The sequence below is a fragment of the Dama dama genome, chromosome 9 (genome assembly GCF_033118175.1).
Source record: "Dama dama isolate Ldn47 chromosome 9, ASM3311817v1, whole genome shotgun sequence".
Taxonomy (NCBI): domain Eukaryota; kingdom Metazoa; phylum Chordata; class Mammalia; order Artiodactyla; family Cervidae; genus Dama; species Dama dama.
Window position 1 is genome coordinate 20,627,913 of NC_083689.1, and position 8,848 is coordinate 20,636,760.

The 8,848-nt window shown below is 42.4% G+C and overlaps 1 protein-coding gene across 7 annotated transcripts in view; it reads left to right on the top strand.

Moving 5' to 3' along the window:
* Positions 1 to 8,848, top strand: part of HNRNPM (heterogeneous nuclear ribonucleoprotein M) — an 89,107-nt gene that overhangs the window by 21,308 nt on the left and 58,951 nt on the right. The window lies entirely within an intron of this gene.

Sequence of the window (8,848 nt, forward strand, 5' to 3'; positions counted from 1 at the left end):
CCGTGACAGAGGAGGGGTGGGGGGCGCTAACAGCTCCTCTGGGTCTCCTCAGGACGCAGCTTCTGCCCTTGGCCCGTGTGGGTAGGACTGGCCCGAGGGGCACTTCTCACTGTGGAGGGGGCAGAGCAGTGGCCTATCCCGCCCTGATCCCGAGACTTTGTGTGTGTGTGTGTGTGTGTATGTGTGTGTGTGTGTCTGTGCCCAGGCCGCCCTGATCCCGAGACTGTGTGTGTGTGTGTGTCTGTGCCCGGGCTGCCCTGACCCCGAGACTCTGTGTGTGTGTGTGTGTCTGTGTGTGTGTGTGTCTGTCTGTCTGTCTGTCTGTCTGTGTGTCTGTGACCGTGTGTGTGTGTCTGTCTGTCTGTCTGTGTCTGTGTGTGTCTGTGTCTGTGCCCGTGACCGTGTGTGTGTCTGTGTGTGTCTGTGTCTGTGCCCATGCCCCCCACCCCATCACCTGAGTGCCGCAGCTCTTCTAGAAGCTCCAGCCTCTGGCAGAAGCCAGATGTGCCCTTGGGCCCTAGGAGAGCCACCAGAGGGGGTGGGGGGTGGCACGCCCTCCAGGCTCTGGCTGCCCTGCCAGGAGGGATGGACAGACCCTGACACGTCTCTCCTGGAAGAGCTCAGAGCCCAGAGCCGCAGGGGTGTTCTGACAGGACAGGTGGAGTCAGGGTGTGTGGTCCAGGGGGCCAAGGCCAGTGAGAGAACTGGGGGTCCTGTGGGACTGCACACTCCAGGGCTCAACACACAGCCCCTGAGGGGTGCTGACTCCCCTGGGTGTGGACAGGGCAGGGCGTGGAGAGGATGGATGGTGTAAGGAGGGCTCAAGAGGGCCAGGTAGTGATGAGGCACCAGAAGGGTGTCAGGCGGTCAGAAGATGAAACCTGGGAATTCCCCAGCAGTACAGTGGTTAGGATTCCTTGCTTCCACTGCAGGGGGGCACAGATTCGATTCCTAGTCAGGGAACTAAGATACTGCCTTGCAAGCAGCGTCCCTAACCGCCCCCCCCCCCCAAAAAAAAAATCAAGTCTTTCTGGAGCCTCTGTGATTACCCAGGCCTGGGGCACATACCTGAGAACAAGAATATGTGTCCCTGTGGCCTTGGGGGCTCACAGTCCTGCAATGCTGTTTTGATTACTCTTCAGTGATTTAATAAGCACAGTGTTTTCTCTCTGTGCCAGGCACTGTTCTTAAGTCTTTTTTTTTTTTTATGGTAAAATACACATAATTACCATAAAATACACATATCATAAAGCATGCCATCTTAAAAAAAAAAAAAATCTTAACTATTTAAGTATATGGTTCAGTGACATTAAGTATCATATTGTCCAACCATCACCACCATCCATCTCCAGAACTCTTCACCCTACAAAACTCAGACTCTGTCTCCACTAACTCCTCATTCTCCTTCCTCCAGCCCCTGTCAGCCACCATTCAACTTTCTGTCTCTGTGACATTAACTCCTCTAGGGACTTCCTATAAGTGGAATCCATATTTGTGACGGGCTCTTTTCAGTGAGCATCACATCCTCAAGGCTCCTCCACGTTGTAGCAGGTGTCAGACTCTCCTTCCTGTTTAAGGCTGAATAATATTCCGTTGTATAGATATTCCATTTCTTGTGCATCCATTCATCTGTGGATGGGCACTTGGGTTGCTTCCATCTTCTGGCACTTGTGGATCATGCTGCTATGAACACGATGGTACAAATATCTGAGTTCTGGCTTTGATTTCTTTTGAATACATATCCAGAGAAGTTCCCTGGTGGTTCAGATGGTAAAGAATCTGTCTGCAGTGTGGGAGACCTGGGTTGGATTTCTGGGTTGGGAAGATCCACTGAAGAAGGAAATGGCTACCCACTCCAGTATTCTTGCCTGGAAAATCTCAGGGGCAGAGGAGCCTGGCAGGTACAGTCCATGGGGTTGCAAAGAGTCAAGCATGACTGAGTGACTCACACACACAGACACACACACACACATATACCCGGAAGTGAAATTGCTGAATCACATGGTAATTCTGTTTAATTTTCTGTGGCATTGTGTTAACCTAAATAAACTGATACATAAAAAAACATGATACCACACAAAAAATAAGTCTTTTACATGTCATTTATATACTATTTACAGCAGCCCTAGGAGGTAGGCATAACTTAATAGCCCCGATTTAGAGATGGGGAACAGAAGTGAGTGACACCCCAAGTGTCCCACGATTAGTAAGAAGTGAGCAGATTTCAACTTTGGAGCTGGGTTTGTAGCCACCAAGCTGTGGGGCTTTACCCAGTTTAGTGAGTGTCTACCACAAGCCAGAAAGCCCTAATAAATGGAGAAGATGCCCAGATTAAAGGCTGAGAAGAAGCATACCAAAATTAAAAAAAAAAAAATTATGGAAAAATTTAACACATATAAAAGTGGACAGACTAGTTTAATGAATCCCCATCAGCCCATCACCCAACTTCAACCCACCTAATTTCACCCTAATCTGTTTGCAAATCCCCAACATGCTCTAGCTATCAATATTTCTGTATGTTTATCTAAAATACAGGCTTTTGAACACATCACCTCAATACCATCATCCCACCTAAAGAAATGAGCAGTAATTCCCTAATATCATCAAAGAGCTAGTGTTTACTTTTCCTGATCCTCTTATAATTTGTTGATGATTTATTTGACTCACAGTCCACTGGCTCCAACTGGTTGACACTTCTCTTTGATCTCTTTTAACGTACACATTCTCCCCCTCTGATCCCTCTGTTTTCTTGCCTTTTTTTTTTTTTTGCCTTTACAATGTTTATTTTCTATTTTTTTTTAATTTTTAAATTTCATGTATTTGCTTTGGTCTGCACTGGGTCTTTGTTGCCGTGCACAGATTTTTCTCTAGTTGTAGCGATCAGGGGTTTCTCTTGTTGTGGAGCCCAGGTTCTAAGTGCGTGGGCTTCAGTAGTTGCAGCAGGCAGGCCCAGCAGTTGTGGCGCATAGGCTTCATTGCTCCAGGGCCCCTGGGATCTTCCCGGACCAGGGATCAAACCTGTATCCTCTGCACTGGTCCACCAGGGAAGTCCCTATTTTTAAAATTTTTATTGGAGTACAGTTGGTTTACAATATTGTGTTAGTTTTTGCTGTGCAGTAAGATGAGCCAGTTATGATACACATAAAACATATATCCACCCTGTTTTACATTCTTCTCCCATATAGGTCATTACAGAGTATTGAGTAGAGTTTCCTGCGCTATACAGTAGGTTCTTATTACCTATTTTATGTATAGTACTGTATGTCAATCCAAATCTCCCAATTTATCCCCCCTTTTTTTCTGTTAAATGGGTCATTTGTATTATAGTTTCTTAGTCTGAATTTTGTTTATGGCATCCCTAGAGTGTCTTTCTTTTTGCTTTTTAAAAATTCTAGGCAAAATTCTCATGACATAAAATTCGCCGCTTAAGAACTGTTTCAAAAAGTACATTTGGTGGTTTTTAGAATATTCACCATGTTGTGCAACCTTCACCACTATTTAATCCAGAAAAGAAACCCAGAACCCATTAAGCAGTTACCCCCTCCTCCTATCTCCATCCCTCAGCCCCGGGCAATCATTAATCTGCTTTCTGTCTCTATGGACACAGGGTGGCATTTGATGTGTCCCATTGTCCCCCAAATTTCCTGTAGATGAATGTTCAGTGGCAAGTGGTGTCTGGCTCTTTGTGACTCTGTGGACTGCAACTGCAACTTGCCAGATTTCTCTGTCCACCATCTCCTGGAGTTTGCTCACATTCATGTCCATTGGGTCAATTGTGCTATCTAACCAGCTCACCCTCTGTCGCCCCCTTCTCCTCCTGCCTTCAGTCTTTCCCAATGTCAGGGTCTTTTCCAGTGAGTCGACCCTTCCCATCAGATAGCCAAAGTATTGGAACTTCAGCTTCAGTATCAATCCTTCCAACGAGTAGCTGAATAGTTAGATCTAGAGGTTGATCGGATTTAAGAGTGGACACTTCATAGGTAATATTGTGTACATAACCCGAGGAGGCAGGTAATGTCAGTGCGTTTCTCATTCATGGAGGTAGCAACTGCTGAGAGGCATCACCTAGATTCATAATCTGTTAAGAGTTACAAACTGATACTATTGTATATTTTCAAATCCTACCCTTCTTCATTTACTCTTTTTTCTAAAAGTATTTCCTTTTTCACTTTTATTTTATTTATTTTTCTTATTGGAGAAAAATTATTCTTATTCTTAATGCTTGACAATTCTGTTTGTAAAGTTTCTTCTGTTCAACAATATGAATAAGCTATAAGGGGATACATACATCCCCTTCCTATTCTTCATTTACTTTTGAAATACATATGGAAAGAGAAATTTCCCTTCATCTGTGTGGTTACCTGGAGGTACAGATGGTATGTGTGTGTTCGTGCTAAGATGCTTCAGCCGTGTCTGACTCTTTGTGACCTTATGGACAGTAGCCCACTAGGCTCCTCTGTCGATGGAATTCTTCAGCAAGGATACTGGAGTGGGTTACCATTTCCTCCTCCAGGGCATCTTCCCGACCCAGGCATCAAAGGCAGGCAGGTTCTTAGTGCCACTTGGGAAACCCCACAGATGGTATAAGCCGGTGTAAATAATCAATTCTCTATTTGCTTGTCAATTTTCAAGTTTCATAATTTTTAAGATTTTGAGTTGGTTCCTAAGTAGCCTTCAAAAGTGACTGGTGGGTTGAGGGGAGGGATAAATTGAAAGGTTGCAAATAACATATACACACTACTAGGCTTCCCTGGTGGCTCAGCTGGTAAAGAATCTGCCTGCATTGCAGGAGACCTGGATTCAATCCCTGGGTTGGGAAGATCCCTGGGGGAAGGGAACAGCTACCCACTCCAGCATTCTGGCCAGGAGAATTCCATGGACTGTATAGTTCATGGGATTGAAAACAGTCAGACACGACTGAGCGACTTACACTTCACTCACTCCACTTCATATATAAAATAGATAAAGGAGAATTTACTGTGTAATACGGGGAGCTCTACTCAATATTTTGTAATAACCTATAAGGGAAAAGAATATGAAAAAGAATTTATATATGTCTCTGTGTGTATGCAACATTCTCTGCCTCCTGATACATGCACAGGGATCACAGCATCACTTTGGTGGTTTCTGCCCCTAATGTGTGAGTCATGAGGAAATATTAGAGAAACGTAAGTTGAGAGGCTTTCTACAAAATAACTAGCCAGTAATCTTTAACAATATCAAGGTCATTGGATTCTGGACAGATACCACATCCAAGATGTGTGCTTGTATCCTCGGTTAGTTCAGTGCTGCAAGCCATGACCGGATCCCCCCGCCGCCCCCAGAGCTTTAAGGAAAAAGAACATGGTTCATGGAAGGAACAGACTGCCTCTTAAAAAAAAAAAAAAGCCAAAATCTTCCCCCTGCCTTTTTTTTTTAATTCCACTGGCATATGTCTGTTTCTGTTTCCTCTTTTCCATTCCTGCTACCACAGAAAGCAGTTCAAACCATTTGGAATATCAAGTAACATTGACGTTATCATTTTAAGAAAAAATATACCTATTAAAAAGTTTGGGAGAAACTCTGTGGCATGTAGCTCTGAAGTTAGGAGTATGTCTCAGCGCTTTATCCACCTTTAGATTACAATCTTTATGTCATATATACCACATATATCACTAAATAATTTTAAATTATGATCTGAGACAGTCCAGTAATTTAATCTGTCTGTCCTTTTAAGTTAACTGGAATTCTTTTAATTTATATCACTTTATCATATCAATGAGTTCAACACCTTGGGGAAAAATTGACAGTATGCTGTAAAAATCTGCTAGTATTAGAGCATAAATCAGCAGATACGGGAATGCTATGACTACAGTCTTTTGCATCAGTTGTGATTCTTTCCTAAATCTCATAGCTGCTTATAACTCTAAAGCATACAAATTGGTGTGGAAGAATTTGTAAAAATGGAATTGCCTTAAACAGTTCAAAGTGACAGCAAGTTTTTTGTTTTTTGGCACATCAGTGAACAGCTTGCTTTCTTGCATCAGTTTAAACTAAAGAGGCAGGGTGATCTTCTCTCTTTCCTGGTAGTTCCAAAGTAATTCAGAACAGAGAAGTTCCCAAAGTATTTGCAGCTGGCATCTTAAGGACAACCCTCCGTGGTTGTTGGAGTCACCCCACACACTGTCTTTAGATCTAATCTCTCCTACCTTATTAACTCTCAGGCTTATTGAATGGCTTCCTTTCGGGTTTGGTTAATTTCTACCCTCAAATACATGTCAATGTATTCTCAATAAGCTGTATTCCCAGCAATCAATAAATGGACACACATTAAAAAAAATATCAAGGTCATGAAAGACAAGGAAAGAATGAGGAATTGTTCCAGGCTGCAGGAGACTGAATTATACAGCAAAATATAGCAGGTGATCCTAGAATGGAGTCTGGAGCTTTAAAGAATGTTATTGAAACTTTGAATGGGATTTGGGAACTACCTGGTGATACTGGATCAATATTAATTTTCTGATTTTGAAGATAATACTATAATTATGTGGAAGAATGTACTTTACTTAAGAAATAAGCCCTGGGACTTCCCTGGTGGTCCAGTGGTGAAGAGTCCACCTGCCAATGCAGGGGACATGAGTTCCATCCCCGGTCTGGGAAGATACCACTCTCGAAGGGACAACTAAACCTTCGACAACCACTTGTTGAAGGGACAACGAAGCCACAACTACTGTTGCAGCCTGTGTGCTGCAACTACTGAAGCCTGTGAGTCCAGAGCCTGTGCTCCACTACAAAAGAAGCCACCGCCGTGAGAAGCTGGTGCATGACAACTAGAGAATAGCTCCTGCTTGCCCCAGCCAGAGAAAGCTTGAGTACAGCGACAGAGACAGAGCATGCCCCAAAATAATTAATTTTAAAAAAGAAATAAACACTGAAGCATTAAGGGCTAATGAGACACCATACATCTATTTTACACTCAGAGGATTCAGAAACATTAACAATTGGGGAATCTGGGCAAAAGTTTTATGGGAGTTCTGTGCGTTATTATTTCTGCAACTTTTTCATCGATTTGACATTAAAACAAACAAAAAAAAATTGGAAACCCAAGTGCATGAAGTTGAACATTTGCTTTGTTTTGATCTGTAATCATTATCTTTATTGAGGGTAAAATTGTCTAATTTGTGGCCACTGGAAGCTTCTCATTGGTTCCCATTGACATTATGTAATGTCAATGGTAATGTCTTTGATAACTCCCTTTCTGGTATTTAAAGATGTGCCATGTTCACCTGTACATTTCCTGCCCCTGACTCAGTCTGGTTTTTGTTTGATATTCCTAGCCTCTTTCAAATGGAAATGGTATTTAGAGACCACTGTCTGGGCTTATGGGCCAAGTGGTTCAGTGGGAAAAAGAAAAAAAAAAAAAAAATCCACCTGCCAATGCAGGAGACACGGGTTTGATCCCTGGGTCAGGAAGATCCCCTGGAGAAGGAAATGGCAACCCACGCCAGCATTCTTACCTGGAAAATTCCATGGACAGGAGCCTGGTGGGCTACAGTCTGTGGAGTTGCAAAGGAGTTGGACACAACTGAGCACTACTGGGACTGTGGGGTGCTTGTTGCCGACTTTTCAGTGGACAGAGGCAGCAAGTGTTTCCTTTTTATAAAGATGAAATGTATCGTGATACTCCCAATTCAAATTCAAGACCACAGGGTTTTTCTTTTCTTTAATGTGATCAATCTTACATCTGTGCCTCCTTCACTCTCTATGAAAAATCCAGTTCTTGACACTGACATAATCACTCTTTTGCTTTATCCCAGACTAAGTGTACAACAAGCTCAGAATAACAATTTTATCACCACCACCACCACCACTATATTGAGTATGGACAATCAAATTCTGGTGTTTTAAAGTCATTAGGAGTTCATCTCTGGGTTATTTTGTCACCAACTGGATATAGAGGTTAATTCATTTTATTTCAGTTTTGTTTTTTAGATATCTTACATTTAAAATTTTGTTTTAAAATTATATAAAATATCTACATGGTTGTAAAGTTGAATGTATAAAACAAGGTACAGTTTAATTTTTTTTTTTTAAGGGACAGTTTTAAAAGCCTAGCTTCTGGGACCTCCCTGGTGCTCCAGTGGTTAAGGCGCCACACTTCTAATGCAGGTCACAGGTTCAGATTCCCGGTGTGGAATCAGTCCAGCCAAAAAGTGAAAAAAAAAAAAAATTTAAACACTGTAGCTTTATTTTGTCCTTTCTATTCTACTTCCCTCTATAGGTAACCTATATGATTTATAAATCCATTTTTGAAAAATATAAGCCAGTACAACACCGAAGAATTTGACTAAAGTAACTAAGCTGGATCTACATACTCAATAAAGGCAGGGGAAGAAAGGAGTATTAATGAAATTCTCCATCCCACCTCAGACACTTTGCACGTGACATTGTCAGTTCAATTGCTTCTTTAGGGAATTACTTTTGAACTTTCCAAATATTCCGTGATATGCCTCCCTCGCTCGCTACAATTTATCACCTTTGCAATTAATAATTACATTACTGGCTGTTTAACGTCCACTTCACTCCCTACACTGAGATCCGTGAGGGCAGCACTATTTGCCATATCTGCCATTGTGTCCACAGCGCCTGGCTCATAGTAGACCCTCTTATTGATGTTTATTACATCTAATCAATGAATTTGTTGTATATATGAATGAAAATGAATGATGAATAAATGATGGCTTTAGGCTCTTCCACGGCCCCCTAACCTCTCTAGGTTTCTGTTTCCTCTCTGTGAAATGTGATCAGATGGTTCATCCCGCCGCCAGAATTGATGAGACGCTTAAAGGAGGTGAGGAACACAAATCCC